Source organism: Lissotriton vulgaris, chromosome 4_1 (assembly GCF_964263255.1).
Source record: "Lissotriton vulgaris chromosome 4_1, aLisVul1.2, whole genome shotgun sequence".
In the NCBI taxonomy this organism is placed as follows: domain Eukaryota; kingdom Metazoa; phylum Chordata; class Amphibia; order Caudata; family Salamandridae; genus Lissotriton; species Lissotriton vulgaris.
The window spans coordinates 464079469-464093435 of record NC_141691.1 but is presented as its reverse complement, the minus strand read 5'-3'; positions in this window follow the sequence as shown (position 1 = coordinate 464093435).

Sequence of the window (13967 nt, the reverse complement as noted above, 5' to 3'; positions counted from 1 at the left end):
CCTTCAACCACCACTATGACCCTGATATACGTCTGGATATTGCCTCCCTTCAGATTACCTAGTCTCCCCATCAAGAAGCCTGTGATCTTGTCTGGAGTAATTGTAAATGTAATCTGTAAATAAGTGGCCTATCTCTTATGTATTCTGCACCCGCCACCTCTGATACCCAAACGGGTCAAGTTCGCGCTCTATAAAACACAAAAATAAATAAATAAATGGAGCATTTTTTAACTCATTTGAATTTGTAGTGAGTGAACATGGCGCAGCAATGCATCAAAGAGGATCAGAAACCACTCAACACAAGAATGCTCCCAAATCCACAACCTGTTTCAAGGCCCATTTTTTTGTTTGTTTGCCCACACATGCCTTAATCACCAACTTGCAGCAACAACAGACTCTGAGTTCATTCGTCTACAGCCTAGTGTGCACCTCACACATTTCTGAACTCTCCCCAGGATGAGGTGGGCCCACAGAGACTCATTTCCATCCCACCCTGTGACGAGTTTGGAAAATGGGTGGCTTTGCACTGGTGCACATTGCAGTCTCGCTGATTAACAAACAGCTTTGGGAATCCCAGGGCCCTAACTTCAATCACCCAAGCTGATTTCAGTAAGCTAGGATGCACTGTGTCCTAGGAGATAGTGGCATTGCAGTCTTGCACGGTACAGATGACAAGGCCTGACATGAGGTAAGCCCTGTAAATCCTGCAATGACAGGCACATGGGCACTAGCTCATGTGTATTTCTAAAGAGCCTGCTTTTGCCTGACATTGCAAAAGTGAGGGTCAGAAGCCCGAATAAATTTGGAACTATTAAGAGGCAAGGATGGAAGCAGGGGTGCAGCCCATTTTGTGTAGTAAAGCATGCGCCCCTGATACATGCCCCCTTTCATAGCAGTCTGTAATGAGATGGTCAGTGGAATCCAACTGTAATTATGGATGCAAACCAGTTCCTGAATACAACTCGTCAAAGTGCCCATGAGGGACAGCGTCCAATTTGTGAAGATGGACATTGGTGGAGTGTTAGAAACTCATGTATTAGTTACGGTAGATTGAGGTCCACAAGTAATAAGGGCATTATATTGTTAGGTCCAGTAATTTACATCTGAATTGGTAGCTATTGCAGAGGCAGGCAGGTGTAACTTAGAGAATATGTGCATTTACTAATACCAAACCAGTTAAAAAGTCTAAAACACAACACAATATAAACCCCACACTAACGTATAAAATATGAAGGATAATATAATTTGCCCTTTCCTTGTGCTGGTGCACAAACTGCAGCCTAGCACCAACACAGGGACCCTTGTGCCATGGTGAAAGGGTGACTAAATTGCAGATGGTATTATTTTTATGCAGAAATGGACACCGTCTTGCACCTCTTTTTGTGGTTGCTGCAGAATGCAGTATAGATGGAAGGAGGAAAAAACGAGGAGAAAAAAGATATTTCTCCTCATTACGCTTCCCCTCGGGAGGCATACCATTTTGATGCATATTCAGGTCTTTCAAGGTGGCTTTGCACTGCTTGATAAATCTTACATAGTGGATGCAACTGCTTGATAAATCTAACCCCATGGTTTTTTTGAAGATTGAAGTTAAAATAGCAACAAAAAGCAAAAAGTTATAACGCTGGTCAACTGGCCATAGGAGATAAAGACTTAGGCAATTTTTCAGTCTGTCTTTGATGAGGCCTGAGTCTGGTACAGCAACCATGTTCGACCTGGATTAAAGTTTTATCTTGAGGCATAGTCTTTTTTCTGGAAGTCAAAATTCGTCAGCGGGGCAAAGCAGGAGGGTTTCATGACATTGGATAAGTGTTGGATGAGGTTCTGGTAAAGCCATTAGTTTTGTCTGTAAAAGCTGGGAGCGGGATTACTCAAATTTCATGCCCCAGGAAATCCTCTCAACTGTCAGACACTTTAGGTGCCTTCACCAAGTCAAGATTTTTACTTTTCAATCTAGTCTCTTTTTCAGTTCTCAAAATCCCCATCTGGGGCAAGGCTGTGGGCTTTGTCCAATGAGGGCCCAGATACCATCTCACTATCTCCCTCTGAGATATATGTTTTTTAAGCCAAGCAAGGTAGCATCTTAGGCAGATCGCTTTGGCAGGTTTGTTCCGTTTCTACAAATGTCTTGAAGTCCAAAAATATTTTAAGTCCCAGGCTTTCTGGGGTGATAGGAGAAGCCCAGTACCACACTGCCAAATATTTTAGGTCCTCAGGAACAGCATGGGGGTAAAGACTTACTCCAGCAGAAGCCATCAGCAGTTCAAGTTCAGCAGTGATTCAGTGAACATATCTATATTTATTGCAAAGAAACATATAGGAAGATCAAATTGTCTATAAAGCCTGCACATATTTTGTTCCACTGGACTATTTCAAGGCCTACATAGAAGTAGTATGAACAGCTAGCATTTATTGTGGAATGACGAAGTATAGTCCAATAAAAAGTGTAAACAGGTAAGACGCTTTAGAGGAAGTGAAGTAGTGCATATGACGAATATGATAGCCCATGCTAATGAAGTATGTAAATGAAAGTATAATCCCATGATTAGTATATGTCCCATAGATACATTGGTGTAGGAGTTGGTCTTCTAGGCAGGCCTTCATAAAGTTCAGTAAGACAAAATACATTTTGGCTGTATGGCCAATTTGCTCCTTTCATGTGTTTCTTTGCACTAAATATGAATAAATTCTAAACGAAATCACTGTTGAACGTTGTCGGAATACTGTACATTTCTATGCACCATTACCATCTTTTGTATTTTCTTCTGTTTAGCTGGTGCCATTGTGGCCTGTGAATTATATGACAGCAGTAGCATGGGGTCTATACAGCCATCGTAGGAGCACCCTTTCATAAACAGCCTCTGCAGTTTGATTCTGTAGCGGGAATTCCGTTCTCCTACAGAACTGTGCATAGAGACCTGGAACCTCGGTGAATTAGGGTGGCCCAAAACTCACCTCAGTACCCAAAATCCCCTTACCGAGCTAGCTACAGTGTCTCATTGGTCATAACAAACTCCCAATGCTTAGACAGACCAGAACATGAACTTAGATTACCTCATGTATTGTGGAACACATGAACACTCTTTCGTTATATAATCATTGCTAACCAGAACATGGAGTAAATGAGGACACGTGCATGTTTGAAATATTTATTTACTAATGCATGGTTCTCAAACGCAGTATCTTGTATAATACTAGCAAACATATTATAAGCAACAAAGTTATCAGCATAGTTATTAGTCCATAAAAGGCGAATGGGGACAGCATACTAAAATGCTGAAATGAATAGGAATTAACAACGCCTAATTCACACCCTCCTTATTTAGCATAGTATTTTATATCTAAGAAGGTCTCATTTGGGTTTTAGCAGGGCGGACCCATACCTCAAAATCTCAGTGGCAGAGGATCACATCATCTTCCACCAGCTCTCTGCATGCGAAGCACCATCAAGTGTGTTACGTGTGTGTTCAGCACAACAATATAAAACCCACCCAGAGCCAGATTTTGGCAGCAGCATGTGTGTTATGTCTATGGAGGTGCGAAGGTCAGACCTCACAACAACATCGTGTCTAGTTATCCTTGCAGCCTTCAGCACTCACTGTGCAGACAGTGTACCGAGCAAAACTGATATCAGAGCAATAACATATTATTTCTCAAGTAAATCATGAAGCTCTTCTGGGTTGAAAGCTAAAACAACAATTATGTGTTGTGTGCAAAATGAGACAGAAAGGTAAAATGGTGTTTAAACATTTAATAAGCTCATGCTAACTTAACATCCGTATAAAGAAAATAATTAGCTATATGACACCCCCCCAATGATCCGAGCACGGACAAAATCAAGGTAAGGTAACAGTAGAACAGGGGCATAACATGAAAGCAAAGTTCAATAATAATGAGCTAAGCTAATTGGAAAAGGCATACATGATGGCCTATAGTGGCCAAAAAAAAAAGGCTCAAACTCTTCAATACAAGGCCCCTAAAGTCAATGTCAATAGGCCCGGGCGCATAAAAGGAATTGATTGTAAGAAAAAAGGCACTCTCAAAAAATACAAACGGGTACGTGCCTAAATAATAAAAAGTCTCCGAGGCATCTCAGGGTACGACTGTATATGCAAAATATGCAGCAACACCCTCCAACATGAAATCACTGTCATCATCCGAAAACAGTTCCGCCATCCAATTAAGTAGAGGGAAAGAACATACGTGCTCCTCCAGTACCGGATCCTCTAGCATCATCAGAGGACAACTCGGTGGGTTTTCAAGAACGCTCTGTGCAAGAACTCATGCGCTGCTGCGAGTATGTCCCAATGACCCATTAGTCCATGCATCGCTGCCAAGGCCATAATCCTGTCACCAGAACAAACCAACTCGTGAGCAACTACGGGGCTCATCAGATGATTAAAATCGACTTCAGGAGACACCGTCAAGCAGAGATACAAATCAAGGGCCCATTCGAAATCGCAGCTCAGGCAATGAAAAACAGGCTGGACACATGTGAAATAGGAAAATCGAAACGATAATCCATATGCCGTGCCTAAAGTCGCAAGCGGCAGGGTGCCATAGTAATCAAGCATCCAGTTGCGAAACAGAAGTAGGAGGGGCTCTGCGGCTTCCAGCACAGGACGGGCATCCATGTTTAATAAAACAAAATAGAACCAAAACGCCTGCAGCTAATGCCAGTAAAACCGGGAAGCCACCAAACAGACTCGAAAATATAGAATGGAAAAAGCTACGGATGATTCAAAATATCTTCTCGAATGAAGTCACGAGACCACTGCTAACTAATTTAAAAAAGTGAGCCAGGCCAGAAGTGGAGGAGGCATTAAAGATTTGATGGACCAGCTCGCAAAAATGTAACGGTAAATAAGTATTCAAAAGGGCCTGCACCTCTGTGCGTGTGTTAGCTATGTGAAGGACGAATCTTTCTCTGGCCGAACTCAGGGCCACTTCTTTTTGAGACAAAAGGGCTCTTGTTCTGCTCATACCATTGAACTCTGCTTTCAAGGTTGGGATGCGTGGCCAGATGGATATAGCTGAATTCCCATGCGTAGGGGGATACAGAACGTTTTTGCAACAGACGACACGCTCTGATACAGTTACCACATAAGCAACACCTTTAATTAAACCGCAACACTCCTCGTTATTCAATAGCAAATAACTACCATTCGCCAGTAATGTGAATGTGGGAACTATTGCAGGAACTGGAGCCCCTTTTAAAAAAAACAGGCTAAATTAGGCCGGTCCTGATTACAAGAACCATGTAACTGGATGTGCCTGCATATCAATGAATGGTCAGGGGACTCTGTGCATTCTTCCTCATTAAGATACACTTCTTTCTCGTCTTTCAAGCACCTATAAGTGATTGGAAGAGACCACGCCTCGTGGAGGAATGAGTTCCTTAATGGTTCATATCTCCCTATAGCTATGTAACGCATACAATTAGTAAACTTGTACAAGGCAAATGGTAATGTGATTAATCCATGGATAAGCCACGTTGCAGCCGTAGCTTCAGCCACGGAGAACGGTAAAGATTCCAACCTCTCAATGTGTAGCATGGAAAATGTAGATTCACGCATTGAAAGCATGCATTGTTTGTCAGTTAAATTGAAAGGGGCAAAAAGAGAGGAAACGTTCATGTAACTCCAAGGCACACGACCAGCCTTAAGCGTCTGCAGGGTCCATGCAAATTGCATAATAGAACACAATTGATTTTGACCATGGTACAAAACAGACACTTCATCATGTACAATGTCAACAACAGAAGATACAATATTATTCAACATATAAATGCGGGAAGAAAGCATGTTAATACCGTTATCGACAACTGCAAGCACCTTTTCTAAATTAGCTTGATCTATTGCCCTAAGGCGCTTAGCAGCCTCAACCTGTGAAGTTTTCCAGATTTCATAGTAAATTGCATAACTCCATCTTTTAGATCTACCATTAGCCGGGCCCTTTAGGAAATCATTTAAATCCACATCATCAGTCAGTTTGGATAGATGTAATTTAACAGCAGCTAATGTAGAATGCTGTAGCCAATTCTGACATCATTTGCCAACTGAGTAAGTTGTGACAGTATGGTCAGTATCAAAACGTGGATCAGGCCTGACTTGTGTAAAACCTTCAGTTAAACCCAAAAAACGATGTTGGCAAGAATCAGAGCTTCTGTGCCACATCAGCCAACCCCTCGATCCAGACTGGATACATTAAAGGATAAATTGTGCAGTAACATTTGCAATTCTCGAATGGAAATCTTTGTGAAATTATTCCAACTGGAATATTCTTCTAAATCAGGTATAGAAGGTGTATTTAATTTTTTTGAAGTAGCCAATCCAAAGCATGTTGTCTGAAAAATGGTAGAATTTAAAAACAACATATGATTTGGGATGAGACATGCACTGTGCAAAGCCTCAGTGGCCTGTACCTGAAACTTTTAGAACCCCAAACCGATTTAAGGTCAATGGTTTCCTTCCATAGCTCGTAGCCCTCTGCAGCTAATTTGTCTAGAAAGGACTTTGAATACAACAATTTAGTATCGGTAAGTTTAACTTTGGACATTGACTTTTGTGTCATCTTAAAATGAAAGGACTCAGGACTTGATTGATTAAAGTTGGTAAAATAAGTGTACTTTTTCAAAAATGTACTGGAGCTACCTTGTAATGGTGCCGGGTAATGTTCCCACTGTGTGTAATTTACAGTACCCCTTCTGGAACTTGTTTTATGCAGGAAATGGTTACCAAAATGTTGAAAGCAAAATAAATCACCATAATTAGCAGATTCTAAATACAAATCTTCAGCATCAAAGGCAGCATAATATTTCAAATCAGAAAACAATGAGTCTACGGCCTGAACATCCCAATCATCAGAACGTATGTTTTGTTTCACTACATCCCCCATGTTTACTCTGAGTACATTAGGGACATTAACCACTTCAGTAGGGCCATGGATTTGAAATTTAACTGCATCCCACACAATCCCATCAAGAACCGACCAAGCAGTGATGTTAAAAAAATTCAAGTCTCTCTTCAGTCTGTGTGCAGAATGTGACGAGGAAAGGGGGGCCAAAGTTCCATTAAGATGTCGAATGCATGTTTTCTCCTCGACATAGTGTCCATCGATCAGACGGAAAAAATAAAACACAAAACCAATTGACATAAAAAGATATACTGAAAAAAGCACCAGCCAAATGTCAGTCCATGGAGGGACCAAAAAATGTCTTTTATATAAGGTGTCATATGTTGCTAGACGTGAGGGTTTTTTCGAAATCATGGAAACAGAGTCAAATTAGAATTGGGATTCTGTGGCCAGACGTGTCTGTAAATCAGGTACTGACAAATCAGCAGGATAGGCATAGTCTAGATCATCAATGTTATTAACGTGACAATTATTTAATATAGGATTGAAAACTGCAGGCATCTCGAGGGCCACCTCTGGCTCAGTATTAGAAGCAGTGGCCAACACAGAATTTCTCACAATCGAAGGACAGGAGACCGCTTGTGTCATACTATGAAGAATCGGCCACCCTGTGTAGCTTGACATTGTCAATTGAGATAAACCTGTTTTCCTTACGACCTGGAAGTGGAGGTAAAATGACTGTTCTTGTGCCCTTCTGGCACTCGATAGGAAGGACCAAATTCTTTCTTGTTATCGATCTTCTCTCGAACCAGTTCTCCAACTTTGGGTAGATAGCCAACTACCGGGATCTGCAACGCATCATCCGATGTGGAGGGCAAATGTTCTTTTGCAAGACTGTCTCTGGTCTTTTGTAGATCCTGTAAAACATTGCAATGTTCATCTACATCAAAGGCCGTGACTTGAGCCACGCAGTCTAGACCGTCGAGGTCAGGGACATGCATCTTGAAACCAAAGAGCATTTCGTACGGGGTCTGCCCACCCAGAGACCTTCTAGCGAGATTGTTTAGAGCACGCTGCACGCCATTGAGGTGGGCCAACCAGTTTCTGTCAGTGCCTATAACTCGAGCTGTCAAAGATTGCTTTAAGTCACGGTTCATTCGCTCCACTACACTATTACCCTCAAGTCTGTATGGAGATGAAAACGTGACTTGGACCCCCAATAAAATCCTAGCATCCTTATACGCCTTAGAGGCGAAAGCTGGACCCTGATTTGAATGGAAGGTACCACAGGCAAAAATCCCTACAAAGACACGCAAATCTCTTATGACAGTCCGTGAATCAGCGCTGCGATGGGGCCATACCCACACAAAGCGTGTGCATAAATCAACTGCTACTAAGATGTACTTATACGCAGTATCAGATGAAAAAGGACCGCAGTGATCTAAATAAACGCAACCCAGTGGTTTATTAGATATGTACAACTGTGTCTGAGGCGGACGCGCAGCAGTCGAAGGCTTGATCTGCTGGCAAATGTCACATTGAAGGACATAATCGCGCGTCTGTTTGTACAGTCCCTGCCACCAGAACCTCTGTCGTAGCTGAGTTACAGTTGCTGAGACGCCCGCATGCGTAGACGCCACGCCTTCATGCGCCGTTGTAATCAAAGTAGCTCTGCGATCCAAGTTGGGAATCAACCGTTCCCCAACATCAGGAATTTTCACATAAGGAACCTTATCGGGACTTAAGTGGTATTTGTACTTCGAAGGGAACCCCGCAGGATATTTACCTCCCTTCTCAGTGGCAGCAACAGCCGCCAAGATGTCATCATCTATTTTACTTTTGGACCGTGTATTTGCTGCAACTAAATATTTTGATACTGCTGATTTCGCTGCCTCATCAGCAAGCGAGTTACCGACAGCGTGGACTCCTACACGCTGATGGCCGAGAGTATGAATCACAAACACAAGTGGCAACTGCTCTTTAAGCTCAGTCACTCGGACCCAGATCATCTTATGTTTTATTGTGCTACCCTTGAAATCATGAAAATCCTTCTGAATCCAAAAGAACAAGTTCTCATTGTAAGACTGGACACAGTAGTAAGAGTCATGTACGATTAGAGTCGTCATACTAGGATCAGCGTACTCTAATGCAAGCATCAGAAAACGAAGCTCCGCTAATTGTGCAGTGCAGTCCCTTAGTGTCTGCGTGTGCACGGCACTGGACTTGAACTCATTGTTCACCATGGCACCGACCACAATGGCGCATGCGGAAACGTAGGCGTGTTTAGAGCCATGCGCAACCTGCGCCGAACCATCAGTGCAAATGATGCAATGGAAATCCTCCAGGGGTCGCATTGCTAATGGAGCTGGATGAGCAAATTCATACTGTAAGTACTCCTGCGACCTTAATGAGGCGTCAAAAATAAATGTGACATCCTGGGATGTCAAGGACGCAGCCCATTGAATCCACTGAGGGTGCAAAGCTTTAGAATTTGGTACACTGGCTTTTGTGACTGCCTCCAAGGCAGGACACGGGGTAACAACCAACATGCGCTTTCCCTGTGACAGGGCACGTTCCTTAAGAATCGCCATCTGCACAGCCGTCAAAACTTTCTCCACAGTGGAAAAGCGCAATTCAGCCGAAGTGTACAAGTGTGACTTGTAAGCAATAGGTACTGTATCTCCTTCATTAAAAGTCAGATACGTGAAACCCACCGTCCCAGGGATAATTTTTATCACCAGGTTGGTCTGGTTATCACGAGTCAGTAAGAATTTAGAAGCGAGCAGATCAGCTTGCAAAGACTGCAGAATAGCTGAATGTTCAGGCAGCCAGCATGTGTATCAAAGCATACAAAGGCTTGATACGCTGGGCATATTCCCGAATGTATGTTCTCCCGAAATTCAAGAAGCCCAGTAAAGATTGTAATTTTTTCAGTGTTGTTGGAGCACGCAATTGTGCGCATTTCTCCAGGAAGTGAGGAGCCAATCCCTTTCCTTCATTGTTGAGCTTGTAGCCCAGAAACAACACTGTGTACTCTGCAATGTGCGATTTTGCAAAGTTGAATTTGTAACGTAAGTTAGCAAAGGTACAAATAATCCTGTTGACTCGACACAGATGCTCCCAAAGTTCATCGTCTGTGAGATATATGTCATCCATATACGAACAAGTGTCTGGGTCGATTCTCTCTAAAAGAGAGACTATGCGGGCAGTGAAAATCCCAGGACTATTCTTATAGCCCATAGGTAAACGCCGAAATTGCATGGACACCGCCGCAAGTAAAGGAGGTCCATTGGGAACTTAGACCATCCAATCGATGGGCATAAAAACCACTGGAAATGTCAAGCGTGGTTTTAAACCGCTTACACACAAGACTATTCACTAGAGCAGAGCCGTGAGTATTCTGTACTGCACAGTTACGGCAATGCAAGTTTAAATGCCGGTAATCCAATACCAAACGATAAGAACCGTCTGGCTTGTTTACAGTAAAAAGAGGGTTATTCATTGGTGACACACACGTTTCAATTACACCTTGATATTCCAATTGTTCAAGGATAGCCGCAACAGAAGCCTTTGCTCCACGCCGTATGGGATATTGAGGTTGAGGTTGTGGCTGAGACCATAAAGGAATCTCGTGGCATGGGGACAATTTATCCCAACCACATTGATTGCGGTACACAGCCGGTGCTAGAGCCAGAGCCCACTCTTCTGCAAAATGCAGCACATCCTCTTTCGAGACTGTGTTCGCAAAACTGGGGAGGATTACCTCCTCCCCTCAAGGAGATGCAAGCACAAAAGGTGTGGGCCAGTCAGCCTCCGAAAGCAAAATGTCATATGAAGACGAAAGATTTTCCCAAAATACCCCTTTAATAGTTCGTTGTATGTCACCTTCGATTAACAAGACAATTTCAAAAAGTCTATCAGGGGGAGCAACCCTTACATCAGCTGTTTCAATCACAACATAAGTATCAGTCGCTGTCACCTTCAGTAGTGGATGGAGGGCCTCTCTCACTATGGTAATCTCCGCCGCGCTGTCCAGCAAGGTCAGAGCCCACGTCAGATTCCGAAGCCGCATTCTCACAATCTGTGGCATATCGATGCGCTGTTAAGGCTGCGACTTTTTTCTTGGCAATCTACAGTCTCTTAGGCGTAGAGCCTTCCTGCTTTTCTGCACCGTTTCTCTGGCGGGGCTGTTCACGTCCTTGCTGGCCACCCCGACCCCTGCCACCCCCTCCACCACCGGTTGTCGGGGCCGATGAGTCATGAAAGGAACGAGGAGAGCGTTGCTCAGAAGCCTGAAATCGATCAGGAGTTTTAATCGTCGCGCGGTCGCGCAAGTTATAAACACGTTCCGACTGCGCAGGCAACGGAGATGCAGGACGAGAAGCCTGGGTTTGTTGTTGTTGCTGTTGCTTACCCTGTTTCTGTTTTTTAGGCCAATTTAGTTTTTTGGACTTTGGCTGAACTTCCGTGTCCGAAGTTTGTCCCTGGGGCTGCTTTTTCTCTTTAACGGAAAAAGGCTTAAGACCCTTACTATTGCGACCCACGGTCTTATAAGCCGCCACAATAATTTTCGCCAACTGTCGGGGTTTCTCGGCATCGGGAAGCGCTGCCAATGCGTTAGCAACCTGAAAGTTCACTGCATCCCCCTTGACATTAGCAAGGATCTGATCGCAAACTACATCAAAGTTGCCACACAAGCGCATGCCCAATTCTACCACAGACTCTGGTCCATGATCATCTTGAACACATTTAAGGACTGTAGACAGTACGGACATAGACGGGGTGCCGTAGCACCTCAAATAGACCGCTGCAAAAGTCTTACCCCAGGTCTCACAGTCAACAAGCTCAGGGGTCAAATCCTTCGGCAAACTAAGCGTAAGAATCCGTTGTTTTTCACCCGGAGTCGTATAAGGAAATACAGCTTCCAGCTGGTCAAATTTCTCGGCAAGCCAGAAAGGAAAATCATCCTTATCCTGGGGCTTCTTGCCCAATACTGCATTGACCATGACGGGACTGAGTTTCAAACCACCCTGTCCGGCCGGAAGCGCCGCACCCCCCCGGGGCTCCACCCAGAAGATTACGGCCCATGTAATGCACTAAGGTTCTAATCACGGCAATCGCGACTACATGTAGTTGTCGAAGTTCAGCCACATTACAATTGCCGTGTAGAGGATGAGGGGTAAATCCAGCCAAAACAGGCCAACTAGCGCCTGGAATGGACAAAGGACCTAACCAGGGAGCGTTCAAAGAATGGGGTAGGGCGCCACCAAACCAAACTCGATGCTGCCAAACGTCAATAGGAACTTCTTGTGCCCTGTACGGAGTATACTCATTAGGTATAGCCGTGGGAGTGTACGTGTGGAACACACCAGAATTCGCGTCCACCTCCGGAAATGTCACCCACGAATAAAATAGTTCGTAAGAGTAAGCAGCATCCGCACTCACCACCATGACCACAGCCAAGCCTTCCAAAGGCACAGTGTACATCCGCAAATGATCCCGCACCGCAATGCGACTATGCTGCGGAATGTCCACGGCAGCACGAGAAATATGAAAAACAAAGTAAACTTTGTAGCGCAACTGGCTAGTAATTCAAGGAAACTGTTTTAGTTAAGATTCAAGCTTGAAAAGACCTATTTTAAAAATAGGTAGGTTTTTCCAACACCAACGCTTTCCGGAAACGGCAGTGAAGGGGTTAAGGTATGAATGAAATACTACTCGAGTGTCATGATATAAGGCCAACACCTTTGGGCGCCATGTAGCGGGAATTCCGTTCTCCTACAGAACTGTGCATAGAGACCTGGAACCTCAGTGAATTAGGATGGCCCAAAACTCACCTCAGTACCCAAAATCCCCTTACCGAGCTAGCTACAGTGTCTCATTGGTCATAACAAACTCCCAATGCTTAGACAGACCAGAACATGAACTTAGATTACCTCAGGTATCGTGGAAAACATGAACACTCTTTCGTTATATAATCATTGCAAACTAGAACATGGAGTAAATGAGGACACGTACATCTTTGAAATATTTATTTACTAATGCATGGTTATCAAATGCAGTATCTTGTATAATACTAGCAAACATATTATAAGCAACAAAGTTATCAGCATACTTATTAGTCCATAAAAGGCGAAAGGGGACAGCATACTAAAATGCTGAAATGAATTGGAATTAACAATGCCTAATTCACACCCTCCCTATTTAGCATAGTATTTTATATCTAAGAAGGTCTCATTTGGGTTTTAGCAGGGCGGACCCATACCTCAAATTCTCAGTGGCTGAGGATCACATCATCTTCCACCAGCTCTCTGCATGCGAAGCACCATCAAGTGTGTTACGTGTGTGTTCAGCACAACAATATAAAACCCACCTAGAGCCAGATTTTGGCAGCAGGATGTGTTTTATGTCTATGGAGGTGCTAAGATCAGACCTCACAACAACATTGTGTCTAGTTATCCTTGCAGCCTTCAGCACTCAATGTGCAGACAGTGTACCGAGCAAAACTGATATCAGAGCAATAACATATTATTTCTCAAGTAAATCACGAAGCTCTTCTGGGTTGAAAGCTAAAACAACAATTATGTGTTGTGTGCAAAATGAGGCAGAAAGGTAAAATGGTGTTTAAACATTTAATAAGCTCATGCTAACTTAACACCGTATATAGAAAATAATTAGCTATATGACAGGCCAAAGGCTCCTCAGTTGTGGCAGGATCTCTGCACCCATGGTGGGATCTTCTCAATGGATTACTGAAGTGAAGAGATCCCATGATGTCTGTAGAGATCCCACAATGATTGTGGAACCTTTGTCCTGAGTGTGAAGACCCATTTGGAATTGTGGCCTCGGTATATACGGGTGCAATTAACACACACCCATATGGTGAGGTGATCATTGGCTGTGCAGCAGTCCTTTCCACAGCTGCCACTATTTTGCAAGTACTAAACTGGCCTGCACTGCTTAGTGTCCAAAACATGATGAGATCAGAAGCATTTGGGGTGGCGTGGCACCACACATTGAAGACTGCCCTATCAGGCCTCTTATGCTAACATAGTCACCGGACCACAGCCTGCTACTTCCACCTCTCTTCAACATTTCCCTTTACCAAATCC